Source organism: Melospiza georgiana, chromosome 4, assembly GCF_028018845.1.
Source record: "Melospiza georgiana isolate bMelGeo1 chromosome 4, bMelGeo1.pri, whole genome shotgun sequence".
Classification (NCBI taxonomy): domain Eukaryota; kingdom Metazoa; phylum Chordata; class Aves; order Passeriformes; family Passerellidae; genus Melospiza; species Melospiza georgiana.
The window spans coordinates 28,746,968-28,769,461 of NC_080433.1; the positions used below are offsets into that span (position 1 = coordinate 28,746,968).

Here is a 22,494-nt window from a genome sequence, read left to right on the forward strand (position 1 = left end):
ACATTGACAGCAGAAGATGAATGTGGGCTTATTGCTCAGTAGGATGGGAGACTAGTGACAAAAGACATAGAAAAGGCCACTTATACTAGCAAGGCTTTTCCTCTGGCCTGCACCAGCAGGTGTGGCCAAGGGGGCTGGAGAACATCAACTACAAGGAGACTCTGAGAGATTAGGTTGTTCCCCCCAGAGAAGGGAGGGCTTGAAAAGCAATTTTGTTGCATGTGAATTTTGCAAAGAGACTACAGAGAAAATGGAGCCAGACTCTTCTGGGAAGTGTGTAGTGAAAGTACACAAGGCCACAGAACATACTGGAAAACATGGGAACTACTGATTAGATACTGCAAAAAAAAAAAAAAAAATTACTCTAAAGGTAGTTAAGTAATGAAACAGATTGTTCTGAGAGATTATGAAATCATCCTTGGAGGGGTTCAAGACTTGACTGGACACCATGCTCAATAGCTTCATCTAATTAGTCCTGTTTTGAGCCAGTGTCTGAACTAGATGATATTCTATAATTACATGGCAATTCACTGAGATATGTAGATCTGTTCCCACTCTCAGTGTCCAGTTACAAAGGGACAAATTGTGAAATTCTTACGAAGCATAAGGTCTCACTCCATACAAAAAGTTTTGCTAACACTAATGGGAATAAATTGAATTATGCAAGAACTGGGTTTTAATATTAAGAAAACATATTGTCTACAACTCTAGTGAAAAGAACCAGTCGCTTCTTCTCATCAGGCTGCAGGAAGTTTTCCAAAGCATCAATAATAATAATTAGCTACACTCACTGTATTTAAAAACAACAGATTTGCTTTGTGAAAAGTGCTTAAGAAGTTTTTAGTAAAACATTAAAAATAGTGATGAGCCACACTTCTAATGCTATAGCATCTACTCCATATATGACAACAGAAGGAAGAGTACATTTTTCTCTAATTGTTCTTTAAAAGTAAAGGACATCAGCAGTGGCTGTGAAGGTCCTCCTCAGCCTCCAGTTGATAGCGAACATCAGTGTAAATAACCAGATGACTCTAGTGAAAGTAAAAACATATAAAATGTGTTTTACCCACCCTAAATTCAGGTGGGTACATTCAGGTACAGTACTCTGGGACTTGTTCCCATGGTAACACCCTCAGCAGGGCAGGAGGCAAGAGTGGCTTTGTGCCTCCTGAACTTTAGTTAACTTTACGGTAGGAATGGGCTCTGAGGTAGGTTAATACAACTCTCCAAAAGACTGAGCAACACTTACCACAGACACTCTGCCCATAAGCCTTCTTAGAGAACGGTCAGAGAAATGAGGACTCAGGCACTCAATGCTCCTAAGCCCTGCTGGGGATGGTAGTGCTGACCTTGTCACGTCCCCGTGATGGCACCCCAAAAGGCTGGTGGGCCCTTTACAGCCTACAACTGCTAGGGGTGGGGGGCTCATTTTGATTCAGAGATTGCATGTTATATCCAATGTATAGTGAAAGCTTTACTATTGACAACATTTAGATCTACCCACTGCTGGAAAATGGCCCCAATAACAGGCCTGAAACAGCAACAATATTCTATTAGAGGAAATTTGGCTTCTCACCTGATTAATTTTTATTACAGATCCAGTCAGGCTAGTATGGGTGAAATTAAGAAGAGGAAATCCTTTCCCTAGTTTATCTTCAAAAGGGACAAATATAAATACATTTGAAAGTAATAATAAAATGCACTTCAGAAGCATCTTTCTCAAGGAACTCAATTTGTTTGCAATTTCCCTTTAATTAGCTGTCGTGTCTCTCAAGGGAGCTATTATTCATATGTACTAAAAAGGCAAAAAACCATGCAAAAAAGTTGCATATAAACCTCTTAGAATCTCTCAGCTGTCTGACACTGGGATCTGCCTGCCTTTGTTCCTCATCTGGTATCTCCCCCTCAAAATCTGGTTTCTGCTGTTTTTCATTCAGACTTACTGTCCATCTTTATTTTCTTCTCTCAGCCTGTGGGTTCCTCTTGTTCTCATTTATTCCTATTTTCCTGAATGAAACCCCAGCTTTTTTTCTTATTTGTTTTTCTAAACATCTTACTTTTGATTCCCAGCTTTTCATTCTCTTTCTTTTCTTCTCATTGATAGGTCAGCTTTTTCCTCAGCAGTCTTCTCACCTCTGTGCACCTCAGAGGCACCTTCTGTACCCTCCCACCTGCTTCTCTCTGCCATCACCCCCTTGCTCCTTGTCCCTTACTCCCTGCATCCCATGGAGCTGGTTTTCTACTCTGTCCTGCCTGTGGCAGCAGGAGAAGCACAACGACAGAGGGAGGTGATGAAGTTGAGATGTTACCCTGAAGCCCAAAGACGCAAGGGTGCTCTGCACTTCCTCAGTCTGGTCATGGCTTGACTCTGTCAGGACAAGACTCAAGCCAATCTCAGCTCTGCTGCCACACTGCATTCAGTGAAAATGGAACCCTAGCCCAATGTTTGAAAGGGAGCAAACACTTACTCTGTGCCAGCCCCTGATCCATAGGGCTGAATGACCAGGATCGAAGTCCAGCAGAGAGTAAACCTGACCAGCTGTCACCAAATGGAAAGAAAACCTCCCATAACAGAGTCTTTAAAGCTGAGCACTCCCTTTTATGGTTTCAGTCTTGCTTTCCAGCCAGATGTGCTTAGGAACTGGCTACAGTCCTTACCTTTGATTACTGGAATCACTATTCTCTGTAAAGCATAAAACAGAAAATTCTCCACCAGTGATTTCTGCTGTGACGGAAAAAGCACATTTGCTGATTAGTGCCTGATGCCTGTGAGGTTGTAGCTTGATGAGGAAAATGGAGGGCTAGGACCAAAGTGACCAGCAAAACAATCAGAGCAGAGCTTGACAGAGAAAATCTCAGGCAAAAAAATATTTATTTTGGTTTAAGTTGCAGCTGAACAATGCAAAATATACATGGCAAAGAGGTGTCCATGTTTCTTGCAATGAATTAAATTGAAGGGTTTTTTTCTTTATGTTAAGAAAAGTGTGCCCACTGCCTCTTGTCTTTTCTCTGACCATCATTGAAAAAGCACTGGTTCCCTCCCCTTTGCACTATTGCTTCCGGTATGTATGTGTGCTGCCATGTAGAGAAATGTTAAAAACCTCCCTGAAGCCCAGGCAGACAATATTGCCTTCATCTACCAGGCAAGTTGATTCATCAGGGGAGTTTCAAAAGTTGTTCAGCATGAAATTCCCCTGGCAAACCCATGCTGACTACATTATGTTGTCCTCCTTCATGTGCCGGGCAAGGCTTTCCAGGATTACCTGCTCCATCAACTTCCTGGGGATACAAAAAAGGCTGGCTGGTTTGTACTTTTCCGAGTCCTCCTAGTTGCCTTTTTTGAAGATGAGTGTCATTTTCTTTCATCCAGTCTTAGCTCTGGAGAGCTCCGTACTTTCGTCTTTAGCATCTCTTGTTGTCTACATCTCAGCAAAAAGCTTTTCCACTATGTCTGGCAGGGAGAAACTGTGCCAGCACAGAAAACATCTCCCATCGTGTTCTACAGGTGGTCTGCACGGCGGTCTGCCGAGTGTTTTGCAAGAAGAGAAAGAAAGTTGTCCAAAACACATTCCAATCACATGTTCATGTGATTGAAAAAGGCAGGAAAGTAGTAAGGTACTGTTTTCTATCAGCTGGCAAGCTGCGCACACAATCCCAGTGTTGTACAGCTTGCTTCTTCACCTTCCCGAAGCTGCCGCTCTCGCCGGCTGCCGGAGCCCAAGAAGCGGCTTCTTCGCGCAAAGACGATTGTGCCGCTCACAGTGCTCTCCTTAGCGCGGCTTCTGCCGAAAGACGCCCGGCAGCGGCTCTTACCTCCGGAGAGCAGCCTACCTTCGTCTTTAGCTCCTCTTCTCATCTACCTCTCGGCAAAACGCTTTCCCACTATGTCTGGCTAGGAAAAACTGTGCCAGCACAGAAAACATCTCCCATCGTGTTCTAGAAGTTGCAGAGATGTCTGCCAAGTGTTTGGCAGGAAGAAAAGGAAAGTTGTCCAAAACAGCTTCCAATCGAATGTTCATGTGATTGGAAAAGTCAGGAGAGTGCAAAGGTACTGTTTTCTATCAGTTGGCAAGGTGCGCACACAATCCCAGTGTTGTACAGCTTGCTTCTTCACCTTCCCGAAGCTGCCGCTCTCGCCGGCTGTCGGAGCCCAAGAAGCGGCTTCTTCGCGCAAAGACGATTGTGCCGCTCACAGTGCTCTCCTTAGCGCGGCTTCTGCCGAAAGACGCCCGGCAGCGGCTCTTACCTCCGGAGAGCATCCTACCTTCGTCTTTCGCGTCTTTTGTAGTCTACATCTTAGCAAAACGCTTTCCCACTATGTCTGGCTAGGAAAAACTGTGCCAGCACAGAAAACATCTCCCATCGTGTTCTAGAAGTTGCACGGATGTCTGCCAAGTGTTTGGCAGGAAGAAAAGAAAAGTTGTCCAAAACAGCTTCCAATCGAATGTTCATGTGATTGGAAAAGTCAGGAGAGTGCAAAGGTACTGTTTTCTATCAGTTGGCAAGGTGCGCACACAATCCCAGTGTTGTACAGCTTGCTTCTTCACCTTCCCGAAGCTGCCGCTCTCTCCGGCTCCCGCAGGCAAAGAAGCGGCTTCTTCGCGCAAAGACGATTGTGCCGCTCACAGTGCTCTCCTTAGTGCGGCTTCTGCCGAAAGACGCCCGGGAGCGGCTCTTAGCTCCGGGAAGCTCCGTACCTTCGTCTTTAGCGTCTCTTGTCGTCTACATCTTAGCAAAAAGCTTTTCACTATGTCTGGCTAGGAAAAACTGTGCCAGCACAGAAAACATCTCCCATCGTGTTCTACAGGTTGCACGGCGGTCTGCCGAGTGTTTTGCAAGAAGAGAAAGAAAGTTGTCCAAAACAGCTTCCAATCACATGTTCATGTGATTGGAAAAGGCAGGAGAGTGGTAAGGTACTGTTTTCTATCAGTTGGCAATCTGTGCACACAATCCCAGTGTTGTACAGCTTCCTTCTTCACCTTTCCGAAGCTGCCGCTTATTTCGGGGGAAGGGTAGATATAAGTCCAACTGTGTCAGGAACCCACGTCCTAAAAAAGGAACCCACTATGCCGCCGCAAAACGTCCAGATATGTACATTTGAACCAGACCAGTGAAGAGATTTTTGCTTTTATTTCCAGCACATCAGTCTCCAGACAATCAAGACATGATGTTAACAGCTCACTGATCTACACAAAATGTGTGCCAAGGGTGAGATAATACAGAAAGACATAAAATCATCTCAGTCCAGATCTCAGCCAATCACACACTGAAAACCACATATTGACAAGCATTCCATCCAATCCCACAAAGCACACACAATGATAATTAAAACAAAGACTAGTTCATAGGAGACAAAGAACAGAGTTCTATTCATGCTAACCTTCTAAATATATACATTAAATAACCTTGTTGCCATCCTAAAGCCAATTCTACAGAGGCCTGTTGTTATTTGTCCTGTCTACTGCTTGGGAAACTTTTCTGCATGCATGGGAAACTTTTCTGCAATGCTAACAGAACTCCAGTCTAAGGCCTACATATTTTTTTTAACCATTTCCTAAAAACCCTCTAACTTTATGGATTCCAACACCGCTCTCTCCGGCTCCCGGAGGCGAAGAAGCGGCTTCTTCGCGCAAAGACGATTGTGCTGCTTACAGTGCTCTCCTTAGCGTGGATTGTGCCAAAAGGCACCCGGGAGCGGCTCTTAGCTCCGGGAAGCTCGGTACCTTCGTCTTTAGCGTCTCTTGTCGTCTACATCTCAGCAGAAAGCTTTTCCACTATGTCTGGCTAGGGGAAACTGTGCCAGCACAGAAAACATCTCCCGTCATGTTCTAGAAGTTGCACGGCGGTCTGCCGAGTGTTTTGCAAGAAGAGAAAGAAAGTTGTCCAAAACACATTCCAATCGAATGTTCATGTGATTGGAAAAGGCAGGAAAGTAGTAAGGCACTGTTTTCTATCTGTTTGCCAGCTGCGCACACAATCCCAGTGTTGTACAGCTTGCTTCTTCACCTTCCTGAAGCTGCCGCTCTCTCCGGCTCCCGGAGGCAAAGAAGCGGCTTCTTCGCGCAAAGACGATTGTGCCGCTCACAGTGCTCTCCTTAGCGCGGCTTCTGCTGAAAGGCAGCCGGGAGCGGCGCTTAGCCAATGGGAGCGCCGTACCTTCCAATTCAATTTTTAGGCTCGACAAATCAAATGGTATACCTGCAGCAGTAGGGCGGGACATTGACCTGAACTTTCTCCTTTTAGAGATAAGCTAATGAAAAAGTTTCACCAGAATCAGAGAAGCTGTAAAACAAGAAAATTGTGATAAAAAGAAGCCAGTCTTATCCTCTTAGTATTGCTAGTTGTGATTGGACATGAATGAAATGTGTCGACTCTGTATTCCTGGTGATCACATCAGAAATAGGACCTTCATCTGCTGTACTTCTCTCCTCAAGTTAAGAACAGACTCCAAAGAATTGTTGCGATTCCATGGTCACAATTCACCCTATGGTGCTGAAAGGTGAAAAAGGAGTGGAAGGTGCACAGGTCAATTAACTTAAATGGCCTATGTAAATCAGTGGCCACTGATTTCCTGAAGGCTTCAACAGGTCAGTTTCCTATGTTTTTCTTGGAATTCTTTTAATCTTTGTTCGTGTTTTTCTTGGGATTCTTTTACCCTTTCCCCATTAGTTCAGCCTCTGCACTCAAGCCTTTGCTGACATTTCAAGTATCTCGGTAGCCTGGAAATGTGTTGTCTTTATTGATCACATGATTATTGCCTTCAAAGGGTTGTTTGCCTCAAGTCTCAGTTTTGCTGGTTTTCTGCTAGTTGATTGACAGAGGGCAGCAGGTGTTTTGTAAGAGCAAGTACACAATCCCATATCTTCTTGCTTTTGTTTTGATCTGGCCTGTCTAGAAAATGGAATGACTGAACGTCTCTGAGAGGCTTTTCTCTCCCCATTAGGTTTCACTGGAAGGGCAGATGCAAATGGTCTACCTAAAGTCTTGGCACAGAAGAAAGTAGTGGTTTGCTGCTGCATATAGCTAGAAGCTTACAAAAGGAAGGCCTTGGGCTGAGGCCCATTACTTTGGCTAAGTAGAAAAGGACTGTGGGAAGGTGAGGCAGCTGAATTCGAGGTAGATCAACAAGTTCTAGAACCGTCGTGTGTTCACAGCGTGGTTCATGGTGGTTAGTTGAATTGTGTTTGTTATGGCTTAAAGCTATGGAACTGATAAAGGCCTGAGTGTTTCAAAAGCCTGGTTTTTGCAAGAAAGCAGCTCTCCTTTGCATCTGCCTGGGGACTCTGCATCACCACAGACCCACAGACCCTCACTCCCAGTTTGCCAAGGAGATGATCAGTAGGAATGTTGCAGAGCTGCTGTGTGCATCTGAATGGAATGGCAGAGAGCGAAGTGCTGGACATTTCTGGGGTTTAGTACAACGCTGCTGCATTGGTGCCAGTTTAGTTGGTTTTCCATCAGTGGCCTTTCTGTCTAGAAGTACACTGCCCAGAGTCCTTCTAGCATTTGATACCATTTCCTTCCTGTTGTTTTCATACCTTCCTTCAGTTGAAAGGATGATACAACCTTTCCATTTTGAAGATCCCTGTTAGGAAACACTATGCCAGAGGAGTCATCGCTCCCTTTTCTTCTGCCTCCTTTGTCATTTTCAGAGACTCATTTCAAATTTCTGCTCATGTCAAGAAGAATACTGAGACTACTTAGCAGGGTTGACGCTCTCAGCTGCTTTCCTCTTTCATACCGCTTCATACTGGATGTGACTTCAAGGCCTCGTTTTGTCATCTGCATTTTGCTGTGATCCAAAGCTAAATATTCCAGGCCTGTGAACACAAAAAGAACTCTTAGTCTTTTGCAAGAACTACCCCTAGGAGGATTTGTGTTCAGTTTGATTTCTTCAGTGTTTCAGAAAAAAGGAGATTGTACTCCCTTCTTGTGTACTCTCTTCTTGTGCTCTCATTTCCCTCTCTCTGCCTTGCATGCCCTAGTTAATCCGCTGGCGTGACTCATTTGGCATCATCTCACGGTGCAAATTCTGCATAGTTTCATGTCCTTACAAGTGCCAGTTGCCAAGGAGCCTATCTAACCATTCAAGGGGCAAAGAATTGTAGGGCTGGCAAGTTCAGGTGCTGAAACTGTAAGTCATGCCATATCAAAGTGACAGAGCAAATCAATTGATCTAGGACTTTCAGTTGGACACCTCTGAGAATAGCAGCTTGTCAGCAATGACACAGCCACCTTCCTAGCTCTATTCCAGAAAGAGAAAAGGGACACCTTCAATGGTTAATATGTTTGGCATGAGAAACAGCAAGAAATACTTGAGTCAGATAAAGTGCGTCTCTCTATGAAGAATTTTGCACTTGTTCTTTCTTGTCTGTGCCTTTACTTTTCACAGAAGACAGGGGAGCATTTAATTATTATTATTGATCTTTTGTTTTGTTTTGTTGGCCTCCATCTTTCCACCTGCAATTAACAAATTTGCCTTTCTTTACTGGCTTCTCTTTCTTTACTTCTACAAGTTGACATGAGGTCATCCAATCATCAATGTTCTCAGACAGTGGAGAGAAGTAGAAGGTACAGCTAAATGGATAAAAGAAACCCACAAAAATAGACAGGTTTTTACAGTCTTCTGTGAGAACATTAGGACACAAGATGTCTTTGAACTGAGTAATGCTCTATTGCTTTAACTTTTTGTCCACTCATTACTAGTATTACACGCGTTTGGCCTTTAGTACAGAGCCTTGGAACTAATCCAGGCCAATACTTTGGCTAATTTTGTTTTATTTCTAGTGAGGACTTTGTTTCTTAAGGAATAGTCCAGAGAAAGAGCGTCCATGGTACAGTTACGGGTCATAAATTCTGGTACAGTTTGTGCTGGTAGTACGTCTAGGAAAGAAAGGTTTGAAGGAAAGAAAGGTTTGACATCTTTTTTGACTTTCAAATGGAACCATGATTTGAAAAACCGAAGAGTTGCGGTTCCCCCCCCACCCCACACCCCAAGTACTTCTCTTTGCACTGTTACTCAGGGATTACACATAAAAGCCCACCCTGTAAAATACGTTGCAGATACTTTGCAATAAGTGCAGCTTAGCAGCTAGAGATGATAACATGGGTTAAATAACATTGCTTCTGCAGTGATGGAAACTCTGTCTACGCAGACATACTCAACAAAGGTTACAATGGCTTAGCTCCTGTGCTCAAGCTAACGTGCATTTTAGAACTTCCCAAGAAGGTGAATTCAACCTCCTTCATTGCTCTCTGCTGGAGTCCCAAGAGAATTTCAGTCTGCTTTTTGTCATTTACAGCTGTCACTGCTTAGCTCTTGAACATGAGACTCCCTCATGACCGATGAAAGTTGTCTAGTTAAGAGTGGCTGAAAGACATGGTCTTGCTCTAGAAGGAGATGAGAAGGTTTCTGCAGTCTTTGTCATCTCTACTGCTTGTGATTTCTATACAAAACCAGTGGGAAGTTTTCTGAAGGCAGTCCAGAAGCTGGCAATATGGACAGCTTACAGCCGAACACTTGCTGCAGTGCAACCATGGTGACACCAGAAAGGACTTCAGAAATTTAAAAAGGCAAACAAAGCAGTTGGAAGGAAAAGAACATGAACCATTATTCCATTTTTCTAATCTATCTTTCTTTCAATCATCATTTTCATGCTGTTTTGTGGCTTGTGTTGGTATCCCTCCAAAGGAATCTGAGACAGAGTAAGCTTTCTAATGGAGTAGAAGTGAGAAACGCAGGCCACGTTGCCTTTTTTGCCATCAAATACCAGTTATGCTTGAACTACCCTTTGCTTAAGGTGCTTAGCTTACACTAAGAATTGATTAGCAAATTTTGATGCAAGCAAATTTTACTGTCGTGATTGAGTAAATTTTGCTGTCACTCAGAATTTTACTGTCATCTGAATAGCAATATTTGTGTCAAAATAGTATTTTGTCTCCTGTACCTGAAGCAGGTAAGCCTTTTGCTGTCAGCAGTGTTGCTTAACCTTTCATTTCATATCCCTCTTCACATCCATCTTCTGCTTAAGGCTTATTAATCTACTTTAGAATTGGCACGTGGAATAAGACTACTTTTCCTTTTTGAAAGCTAATGTCATTTGACCTACTTAGAGCAAATAATTCATTAATTGCAAGTCCCCAGCTAGCATCTTTTAGGCATATTCTAACCTTCTAAAGAAGTAACAAAAGCACTCTCCAATACTTTACCTCCTTACGCACACAAAATGCTTCCCTCCTTTGCAGTTGGCATCTCTAAAATGAACCACATGTCTGCAGTATTTTAACATGCACCATATTTAGCCAAGTCATTCATAACAAACAAAAAGCAGTCCCTTCAATTCAGAAATAGTTTTCAATTGTTTTTGAATATACAAAATGTACCCTTACCGTAGGCATTGCATGCAGATTTAATGGTCGTGAAAGCAAACCCTATGTTTCTCTTGTGATAGAAGGGTTTTCCACAGTTTTCCACAATTGTTCTTGGCACACTTTTCTACTGATATGACTGTTAGGAAACTTGAAGGTACTTCTAAGGTACTGTAGTAAGCAAAAAAGGAGGAGAGGTTGTGCCTTATTTCTGGCTTCCTTTGGTTTTCTTTTTGCTTTTCTTCCTCTTGCTCGTTTTCATGTCACCTTTCTAGATATTGTGATTTAGATTGGTAGTTTACTAAGCTGTGTTTTCTGTCTGGAATTCTTGTAAATTCCAAAAGGAACCCAGCTGGTGAATAGGCATCTTGTTATGATTTGCTAGCTGCATAGAAAATCTTCCTGCCACTCTAAAATGCTTTGATTTGATACGCATTTTTATCACCATTCAAATGAGAAGAGAATGGTTCCTCTAGCCACTGCTTTTGTATTGGATTCAGTTCAGTGTTCGCTAACGGTGCAAAAAAGTCCTGCTGGAAGAAAGGATCTGCATAGAAATTGACCAAGACACGTGCTACATGGGTCTTGGAAATGTCTGAAGTTTCTCTACCTTTCTGGCAGTCTGTCTTCACAGCAAGACTTGAGGAGGGCTTTTGCTAGCATTTCTTTGACAGAAAGCAAGAACAAAGCAAGCAAAATGGAGCAGCAAAAGAAGATAGCAGCAAAAGGCACATTATCCCCTCTGTTATTCATGCATCGATGGAGTATACCATCTATGCATACTAATAAATGGGGACTCCAGACAAAGGAGCAAATGCAGATGAATTTCAGGGAAGGAAATTAGTGGAGAGCTAACTGCAGTCCCTCGACTTCACAAGAAATGGTGTCCGGTAATCCCAACCAGAAAGAAATAGAACTCCATTTTCAAATGGGTTGCCATCTATGGTCCTCTCTTCTTCCTGTATGAAGGAACTGTGTTTAGAATCAATCTTCAGGATGGGATGGCTAAAGACCTTAGATGCCTCCAATTTTATTTTATTTTATTTTTTTTTCCACAAGCAACTGTCTCAAAACCTCTTTAAAGCTGACTTTTCCCCTTACGATGCCATCATTTAAAAGAGCACCTTCTCATTTAACAGGGTATTTCAAACATCATTTACGAATTTAGACTAAAAGTAACACTTTTCCTAGTAATCTTTCATTTTTTGCAACTCAGTGCTAACATAGGCAGCAAAGAAGAGAACAGACCACAGCTCTTTCTGGAGCATCTTGAACAAATGCCCTTGCTTATGTTCTAATCATTCACTTCACCAAAATACCTAATGATGGAGAAAAGGTTGTTTACATGGCAATGAATGGGTGTGATTTCTCAAGTAGAATTTGTATCACATAGATGATACTTGGCAAACAGCAAATGAAGGGGTTTTCTTCAGTTCTCAGACTGATGTTACGTGTGGGTAATTTAAAGAAAAGATAACAAGAAGGATATTTTTAACATGTGAATTTAATTACACCCCTACCATGGACACCTGAATCTTATGAATAGGCAGTGTCTGATTTAGAAAAAAATAAAGAATTACCACAGTTTAAAGAAACATAGGATCATAAACCCTTTGCGGATGGAATGTAGCCTATTCCTTGGTTGAAATGAAGCAGGTAAACAGGACATATGGAATATTTTTGGGGGGGATCAAACATTTATTTTCTAAAGTGATGCTGACGGATGGTGAACTCACCAACTTAGACATTGCCAGTAGACAAGGTTGCATAACTTGAAGCTCCATCAAGTTATCCCTTGGAATCATCATCCAAGGGGATTTTCCCTGCATCTGTGAAAATGTGCCTACCTTTTTCACAATATTTTTGCAGCAGCATTGTTAGGCCTGATCAGCTGGTATGTAGGGTGAATTAGCAGCAGCAGCAAGGTGACTGGCCAGGGGAATTTGCTTCAATGGATTTTGATCTCCTGGATATTTTGAAGATCTGCTTCAGCCCTGTTTGTCAAACACCGCCTTTAAAGGCTGCTAAACAATTGTTCAGGCTATGGATCACATGAAGAAGTACTTTCTGGTGTCCATACTTACTGGGCCATATGCTCTTTATTCTCTCCCTCAACTTCTCCACACCTCATCATGTTTCGCATGAGCTGTGGTCAAGGTCCACAGGCTACTTTTCACAGAATCTTCAGGCCTGATGCAGTAAGAATGATGAATAGAACACAGCTGGGATCAATTTTCCAGTTTGGATAAAACGCATTCTGCACACAAATCCAATGAGAAGGTGTTGCCCCGATGCCCAGAAAAACTTTCACTACTACTAGTGTTCTTAGTCTGAAAGAAAAGCTTTTTCTCTGAGAGCATCTGAGAGGTTTGCATGAAGCACTGATATCTGACATATGCAATTTTGAATAGGAGAGGAAAAAGAAAACGGCAAGAAGTTTTTAATTTTACTGGTTTCAATTTTAAATTCTGTGCACTTTTTTCAAAAATTGTCAGCTCAAATGCTCATCAACATCTTTTAGTCATCTGTAAGTCAGTATTCATGTAAAATGTGCTTCAAATCAAAAGAATTTCAAATTTGCACTCCAAGTTTCTGGGCCTAGATTTATGATTTCCTACACATATTAGATGAAAGGAAGGCCTTTTTTACTGTGGGAGTGCTGGAACACTGGAACAGGTTGCCCAGAGAAGTTGTGGGTGTCCCATCCCTGAAAGTATTCAAGGTCAGCTTGGACGGGGCTTGGAGCAGCAACAAAGGAGAAGCTTGATGGTAGAGAAACAAAGTTGGACTATAGAAGAAACTCGGATTGAAGTATAGGAGCAAGTTTTCTCTCAGCTCTTGGGGTAAATTCAAAGTTGTACAAAATGACATTTATCTGTGCTATTCACTACTGTAACAGAAAGGTTCATGAAAACTGTACTGAAGATAGCAAAGTTTAAAAGAGATAAGAATTACAGCATAAAATCCATGGGATAGGTTACAACATGAGACACTCTCTAAGAGAAAATCTCTGTGTTTCAGCACTTCATCGGGGTAAGATTTCATGAAGTGCCAAAGAAGGCGGAAAAATATCATTGGGGACATTATTTACTGGAATTCAGCCTGGCCATTAGTAGGAACTGGCATAATGTAGATATACCACACACACTTTCCCTTCACTGAAAAATTACTGTTTACAATGAATAAGCAATTGAGGATCAAACTTGATTGAAAGCATCTTAAAAATGCTAAGCATTTCATTGTAAATGATGTGTGATCCAAATACTTCTTCCACCTTAGAGAGGGACAAAAAAATCCTTCCATATCATGATGGCTTAAAATTGTATCAACCAATGTTTTCTGCTGAAAAGATATCATCTATTTTTTTCTATTTTTCGAAGAAAATATTCCTAGACATACAACAGGTGAGAACTAAGTAATTTTAAAGAAAGAAATGAAATGAAAATATTCTGTAAATAGAATTAAATGAAAAGCTGTGTTTTAAATAGGAGATAAATATTAAACAGAATTTTTGTACCAGGCATACCTGGGATGAACCTTAACTTTAGGAATGAAGGACTCAGTTCTCAGAAGTGAACTGCTCTCTGGATGGAAGAACTGTCCTGTGCTTATGCTCTGTCTTAAAACCACTGTGATTAGAGCCTTTCTCCCTTTACTTAAAGATGTGGGTTGGACTAAGTTGCTGTAGATTCTCACTGAGCATTTCCAAGTCTACAGTGAGTGATCAAAATAGTGAGTGATCATGGCGGGTTTTTTATTCCCCTTTTAAACTCCTGATTTTATTGTATTTGGTTGAAGTGATTTAAGATAATTCCTGAAATGGAATTTAAGCCTGATTTTGTATCCACTCCAACTACTACACCTACTCCATCCAGCTGTGAATTCTGTCTGAACCTAGGCAGACTATGTAATATTTTGAGCCTCTGATGAGGAAAAACCCCAACACTGTCAGAGATATTTCCTCTTACTGAAAAGAGAAAGAAAAGCAGAGAGTATAGGGTTTCAAAACACAAAGAGCAGTGGCAGATGATATCCCAAGACAGACCAATAATTGTTCACAATAGGTTCAGAAGAATTTCTTTTGCCTCTGAAGGGCTCAGCTACCTTTCCTAGGCACTGAAACCATCAACTTATGTCAGGGAAACCAAGACTGGAGTGCAGCAAGGAAAACTGGAACCTGAAGTAAAAAAAAGTAACAGAAGAGGATTCACTAGAGGCAGAAGTTATGTACACTGCTTGAAAATTCATTTGTGGAAATTCATACTTATTTCATGCTGATCCACACATTTAACTTTGACAAAGGCTCTTCAATTCCCAACAACTTTTAATTAAAACTGGCACAACTGCAAATGAGTTCTAGAATCATCAGGCTTTTTCTGATACTAATCTCCTCCTATGGTCATGTGTAGTCCAGTGCTGTGACCTACAAGACTTGGGAAATCAAATTTTTCTGGAATAGTAATTTCCTGGAATGGCTGAACTATACCTTTGTCAAATACTAATTATGATTTGAATAAACTCATACCCATTTCTAACTATTATGATTTGCTAACTTTTTCCACTGATGCCTGTAATGAATCCTTGGTTCACTGTACACATATTCCTGGGGAAAACCAAAGTTTTGAAGAACTGGAGAACACATTTTTGTGTCAAAAGCTCTAAGTGAGCAGCACCATTACTTCTTATACTGACAGGGTCTGATCATTCTAAGTCCTCTTTTCCTGTTAAAAGGTGCAGTGACTAAAACTAAGAAAAGACTGCTCACATTTTTCTTAAATGAAATTATAATAGATTAAAAATTGTTATAAGTTCTGGAATTCTAACCCACCTTGATGTATAGAACTAACATGAAGAAACACTGATGTGGGCTACTTGTCTGAAAGTCTTTGCTTCTACCCATCATCTGCATTTATGGAGAAAGAGGCTGTAAACCCAGCCCTACTTGAAGTGTAGATAAAATGTGTTGTAAGACAGCTGAGAACAAGCACAGCTGCAGGTAACCACAAAACCAGCAAGACCTAAGTGAAATCTAAAATGCTCTGAGCTTTGATTCAAACTACAGACACCTTTCTAGTCCCATGTGTTTGATGACATGCTGCTGCAGTGTGTGCTATGCAGTCTCACTTTTCCCTGCCCCTCTCATGAAGGCATATGGAGAACTATAGGGACAGTGGTCCTGTGCAGAGTTTGCACTCCAGCACTTCTGTTTATGGTGCTCAGCCTTTGCAGGAACATTCAGAGGGTTTTGAGTAAACTACTGAACTTGATTCTCCAAAACCAATATAGACTGAAACAGATGCCTTCAAGATAACCAATAAATTGAACATTGTCATCTGGAAAGGTATCTAAGCTACAGAAAAGGGGAACATCATGGGGCACAGGAGACATGGTTGTTCCACAATATTATTATATTTCATCACCAAGATTTAGACTAACCAGTTGAAAGTATCTTGGAGCTCCTATGAGAAAGAAGGTAACTAATATTCTTTTTCTCATGGTGAAACAAGCACTGTCAGCCTGACACAAGTTCTATTGTATCCTAATGTAGGGATAATTAATGCTTCTTTCTGAATTTTTCTTGGTTACCTCTTCAGAAGTAATGAGATAATCAACTTCTGTTTGCTTATAGTCAAATTGGCTCTGGTACTGGCTGTCTGCAGGGAAAAAAACAAAGCAGTCTTCTGTGACTGCACAGATAGATACTGTCTTAGATACAGGCACAAATGCAGTTGCTTTTGTGATTGGAAACACATTGTCCAAACTTTTTGTGTGGTCAATATATAGAGATTGTGAAATCATTTGTGAATTTGCTGTTTTCTGCCAGTAACTGGGATTGAGTGAACAGAGTGATAACACTGCCCTGATTGCCTCTTTATCATGAGGATCATTTAAGTCCTTGCATGGCTGATATAATTGGTTCACTTGCAATCTAATGAAAAGATGTCTGGGGACACACTGAACTATTTCTTAACACAGAGGTTAGGAACACTGGGCATCAGACAGTAACATTTTTTATATATTACAATTTATTCTTGAATAGTTACTCAACCTCCCACATGGAGAAAAGGGCTCTCTGCACCTACCTATTAAATCTATTAACTTCTACAATGTGTGGTGTGTGTTTCCTTCCTGTGAAATGCAACACAACAATGTGCATATTTGTGGCAGAGCAGTATATGCTATTTTATGCTAATCTCTAAGATTTTCAAAGGACCAGGAAGATTAGTGTGTGATTTGTTCAGCCCCAGCACCAAACGTTATCTTCTAGCTCCTTTTACTTACTAGATTCCCTGCAAAGATGTACTGGGTGGTTGAATTTGGCAGGACAGCAAACTTATACACAGCCAGTGATGTGTGGGACACATCTGCCTGCATTTAAAGAGACTGCAGGAGGTGATGTGGCCATCAGCCTCAGCAGCACTGGGCCCGCTGCTGTGTGACTCCAAGCAATCCGAGCAGTGTCAAAGAGGAAGAAACTGCTGAGGGCAGAGTTCAGCTTTTCTCCAGCTACAGTTCCTAAAGCTGCATCATAATCAGGTGCTATTCACCAATCCTCTGGTAATGAATCAGTATTAAAAAAGCTTCATTTTCATTACACCAACTGAAGTGACAAAATTAGCATTGCATATACTCTGAGTCTCAGAGATGATAAAGCAAAAGATGAAGTTTTAAACTCACTGATACTGAACATATATAGAGAAACAATTTAGAGGCTACTCCTGAAAAACACATTTTAAGAGAAAGAGATTAGTATGTTTAATAAGTGAAGGAAATGAATGAGTCCAGTAAAAAAAAAAAAAATAATCACCTTATCAATATAAAGAAATTGGAAAAGTTGACAAGCTTTTGAAAAGCTTTGGAAACTACTAGAGGACAAAGCTTCAGTTTGCAATGCAGATTCTGAATCTCATAATCTTATAGTAAATATTGCCATATTTTTAAAGCATTTCATAGTATCTTAATTTCTTGCATCACATTTATAGATTCATTACTATTATTTCTCATTGTATATAATCTCCAGGAGTCAGAAATTAGGAATCTTTGCAAAGAGAAGTCAGGCTAACAATAGCAGAGATACCATTACTTTGAAGAGGAATGAAAGGAGATTGATCTGACAGATGGCTACTACTTATTCTTTTCAACTGTTTCAAAGACTGAGAGAAAATCGAGCCCTCAGAGGAGTAGAGAATGACTAAAGTGTAGTATGATATAGTTAGGAACAGTTATCATGGAGTAGACATGTAAGTTTGAATTTTGCACTAAAAATAGACCAGTTTTCTTGTCTCCTCCAGCTTTTGCAAATGAGCTAGCGCACAGATAATATCCATAGAAAACATTAGATACTGCTTTTTCTTGAAAGATCTGTACAAATAAAAGTACTCACCTCAGAAATAAAACATCTGAGTAGGGAAGTGCTTAGATTAAAAGTACTATTAAGCTGTAAACAAAATAAATTAGGTAATTTTATCAGCTTGAAAATTAGGTTTTCCTTGGGGGAAAACACACCCAACACATTCTGTTTATTTTAGTTTTAGATGATCCATGTTTTGATTTAGTATTTTCTTGCCCCAGAATGATTTCTAAGGAACCCACTGTGCTCTTTGGGACAGAAGAGAGAGATTTTTCATGAACTTGATTCAGGAGCATATATCAGTAAACAAGCATTATTCATTGAAAGAACAGACATGACTTCTGCCTCTAAGACTTTCTCAGATGAAATGCACTGAATATGTCTGAGGCAAGGACTCAAAAATCTCATTTGCCTTTTTGCTGCTAACCACTGTGATGATGTTTACTAGTACCATTTGTGTCACCAGTTTTCATAAACACCCTTTTGCCACAGTTAGCAAAACTTATTGGAAACTTTGACTAAAAATGCCATTGTGGAAACTGGCATTTTGGAGAGGTCCTGTATGTTCTTCACCCACAGAGGAAAGCTTAGTTTGCTTGTATCTGCTGCTCTCTTAAGTCTGAGGATTTATTCTAGTTTGTCAATATAGCCAATACATTTATCATGGGCCACTGTGCAGCAGACTGGGGCCTCAGTACACTTCTTCTTGTCTTGCCCTTTTCTATGTGGAATCCATGCTGAGAAAAGCTCTTTTAAATTCCTTTTGCCACTCCTGGCACACCAACTTTTGATGTTCATTTTATCTTTCTTTGCCTAGAGCGGCCAAGAAGTTCAGTTCTGAAGTCTGAAAGGGACTTTGACTACTTGAATTATGACAAACTGAATGTCATGAATCTCTCTTACAAGTGGTATAAGTAGGACCCAAATCTATGTGAAATGGCAAACACAAGGTGTTAGTGTTCTTTGCTGACTATCCATCTTGCTAATATTTGTAATTCTATTACAAGCAAATCATACTCACCTCTTTGGAGATAGTGATGTTAAAGGCCCCTGCTCTGTAGTGAACCAGTGAAGCAGACATAAGAAAATAATCGGAGACTCCCAGATATATCATGGAATCACCCTGATGATTCCATGATGTATCTCACCTTGGGAGAGCAAATGGAGCTGGCACAAAGAGAGGGTCTGTGTGATTTCCTACTAGATAGACTATGCCTGCAAAAAGTCATTATCAAATATTTCTAGTTGAAACATTTTTATCTGTTAGAATGCATTAGCAGTGGTTGAACAGAAAGATTTTTTCCTAGTCTGAAGAAAAGCTTGACATTAAAGAAACCTTGAACTAAGCAAATAAGTTTGTGTTATGCCCTAAAAATCAGCAAATTATGGCTCTTAAAAAAACTAAAAACCAGGAATCAAAGAAAATCTGGGTGCCATGCTTTCAAAGTTTTAATTTGAGAATTCAAGTGAGTATTCTGAACAGCAGCTACAAGACACACACAAAAAATAATTCTCTGGACCACAGTTTTCTTTCTCTTGTAGCGAAGACACCTTTTAAAATTTAATGCTGAGGGTGGCATTTCAGGAAAATCTTCAGGCACTCCTGGAAAGCACTGGAAGTTGCTTAGGACAGGGACACAAAAGAGCCTTTTATATCACCTAACACTTAGTCCTGGCCCAGCTGCCAATCCTCCCTGGCCTATTTTGGGTGCTGCACAGGTAAGGGACCTTGGTTCAGGTATGCTAAGAAAATAACTATTAAAATGTGAGAGGGTATGAGGCCATGAAATTAAAAAAGAGTAATACAGACAGTAGCTAGTGTAGTTACTGACACTGTGAATGTTAATAGCTGGAAGATTCAATAGGAAAAACACTGGCATGGAAAGGTATAAAACCCTAAGAAAAAAAGCTGGAAGTTGGAAGAAGACAATTTATAACCATCAAGAACCAGCCTGTTCCAATGAGCACTGAATAACTTCCTTGACTGACTTAGAAAAGTCATCCTGTGTCCCACTGTGATGTCCATGTATTAAAGCTTTGCCTATGAATTCAATATAGTGACAGTAGCTGATAAGCAATTGCTTAGTTCTTTAAAGCTGTGTACATCCTGCTTGCAGAGTTTTTTGTATGTGGCAAGAGTTGCTTGAACAAAATCAGCTCTGGCACATTTTTCTTAACTGAAGTCTGTTCTGAGAGCCATGGGGATGCTCTGAATTACAAGGACTGTTGAATCTGCTGGAAAAACTGGGTGTTGCTGAGATAACTCCTGCAACAAAGGTGAAAAGTAGATAAGAACTGTTATGTGCTGCTCAAGGACTGTCTGAGAGAAGCCTTTTTTGGGGTGTAATCTGTACTTATACAAGATGCTGAATCATCTCAAAACAAACAGCTTTGGACTGCAATCATGTTGGGAACCATCACAGATTAGGCATCACTGCTAACAGGTGAAGACTAAGCAGCAGTACAACAGCTGTGTATCTAAAGAACACTTTTAAGCTGTTTGTAAAGCACCTCTGAAGGGCTTCAATTCTGAAATAATTTAATTATAAATAATAGCTTGGGTTAATTAACAAATCCTGGTTTCCAAAATAATTCTTGACCAAAATTCCCAAAATGTCTTATTGCTTTTCTAAGTAAATGTTGGAGAGGCTGAATAAGACTGTAGTGAGAGAATTCATCAACTCAAAAGATAATCAGAAAAGTCTTAGAAAGCACACATATTAAAGACAAATAACCTTCAAATACAAGTTAATGTGTGATTTGGAGACTGCTGGAGAATTAACTAGGGAATAGTCTACTTGTGCAAAGGTGTCAGTCTGGCTTAAAACTAGAAGAATGATAGACAAAATCAAAACAGATGCTATTTACAAAACCACATCACAAACAGTTATTACTTAGTTTAAGCAAAGCATTTTTGCAATGATGAATCTGAAGAAGAATGCTGGGAGATTGAAGAAGAAACACAGAAATTATTATAAGGGAAAAAGTGAGAGTATTCCCTTTGGAAAAGCCACTAATTCCTCCTGGTTCAGGCTTGTTCTCCTGCTGTTCACAACTGAATACACTTTGCAGAAGTCTCTCCCATGTAGTGAAAAATTCAGGGCAGAGTCGCTGTTTTTGCTACATGTTTGCACAAGAGAACTAAACTCTCCTACATGTTTGCACAAGAGAACTAAACTCTCCTATGTTGTTAGTGAAATACTGCTAAGCAGGACTAAATCCTTTGGAAGATGATGTTAGCACGTTTTTCTGCCTATCAGTGCTGAAGAAAAGGGACTTTTTCACATAGAGAGTGCTTCATTATAAATATGATTGAAGACTTTTTCTGAAAGGTGCTGAATGCAGCCTCAGTCTGTTACTTTTGATTGGACTGTGTGGTCTGTTTATACTGTATAAAAATCAGATGGGTTCAAAGAGAAATGGGGAATTCACACAGAGATTATGAACTTCTCAATATGAATATGAATGTGACAGCACAGCTCAGAGTGCCCTGGAACCTGAAGTGTTTAATTATGTGCTATGTAAGAAAATTGTCTCAATGACCATGATTTTCAGTAATATTTCCCACTGCTTGGCACATGGAAGGTATAGGTCATTTTAAGAAAAATAAATGTCTACTTACTCTGCTTATGAATAACACAGCAGATAATAGAAATACCCACAATGAATAGTGAAGAATGGGAACAAACTCTATGACTTGAATTATATTACTTACAGGAATTTAATTAATTTGAGTTGAGAAACAACTCAAATGTTTTCAATCTTGAGGAGAAAAACTCTAACAAGAACAATAATAAAAAGCTGTGGCATTGATTATAGTAGTGAAAATCTTATATCCTTTTTGAACATATATAACTATTGTATTCATGTCTCTGCAAGAATGACACAGGTATAGTTACTGGTGGTAAAGAAACAAGCTCTGTGTGACAGTCTGCCTGCAGCATCTTGTTACCTCACTGAACACAAGTCTTATGTCCACACACCAAAAGCATAAAGGATCAGAAGGAAAATGCTCATCTCCAAAATCTAAAGAAATAACACAGGTCAATTACAACAGACTGAAAGATTGCAGGTGACTTCCTATGGGTACAGAAGAAATCTGAATATTGTATATAAGATGCATGCAAGAGATTTCTAGCGTGCAGTATGGAGTATGTTAAGATACAGAACAATGGCTGTATTTTTCTTCCTTTCCTTTTTTTTGTACTATGAACACGGGAATAGTTTGGCATCTAATAAAAATGGCTACAATTTGAGCACTATGAAAATTACTTAACCAAAAACTGCTATCACCAATTCACTCTTATGCTTTCTAAGCAGTGCATCCATCAATTTGATTTTGTATTTGATATCTAGGCATAGCTATATGAAAAGAGAGACAAGTCAGAAATGCAGGGCCTGTGTTTTAACTCCTCCCTTCGCTAACTGAAACCATCTTTGCAAATTACATTTTATCCAATTTGGTGTGAATGGGCTTATCAAGATAACCAGATAGAAAGCAGTAGATACAGCTGGAGGAAAGGAAAGGGACACAGTGGCTTTCTTACCATGGACTGACATATTTGAAATATAAAATCTATCAGACTGGGACATGAATGTCATTTATATTAACAAGAAGCAATTATAGCAATACTGTTGACTGTTAGTTGTTGACTATAGTTGACTGTTTTTACTAATTTGAGAGTCTCAGACAAATCTAGGGGGTCAGAGTCTCAGAAGAGCTATATAGAAAGCAATCTGCAAAGTTGTGAATGTTAGTTTATAAATGATGCTCA

At 40.3% G+C, this 22,494-nt stretch overlaps 1 pseudogene; it reads right to left on the reverse strand.

Moving 5' to 3' along the window:
* Positions 1-959: 959 nt before the first annotated feature.
* The window catches only part of LOC131082999 (BPI fold-containing family C protein-like), a 35,577-nt pseudogene continuing 14,042 nt past the window's right edge, over positions 960-22,494 (reverse strand).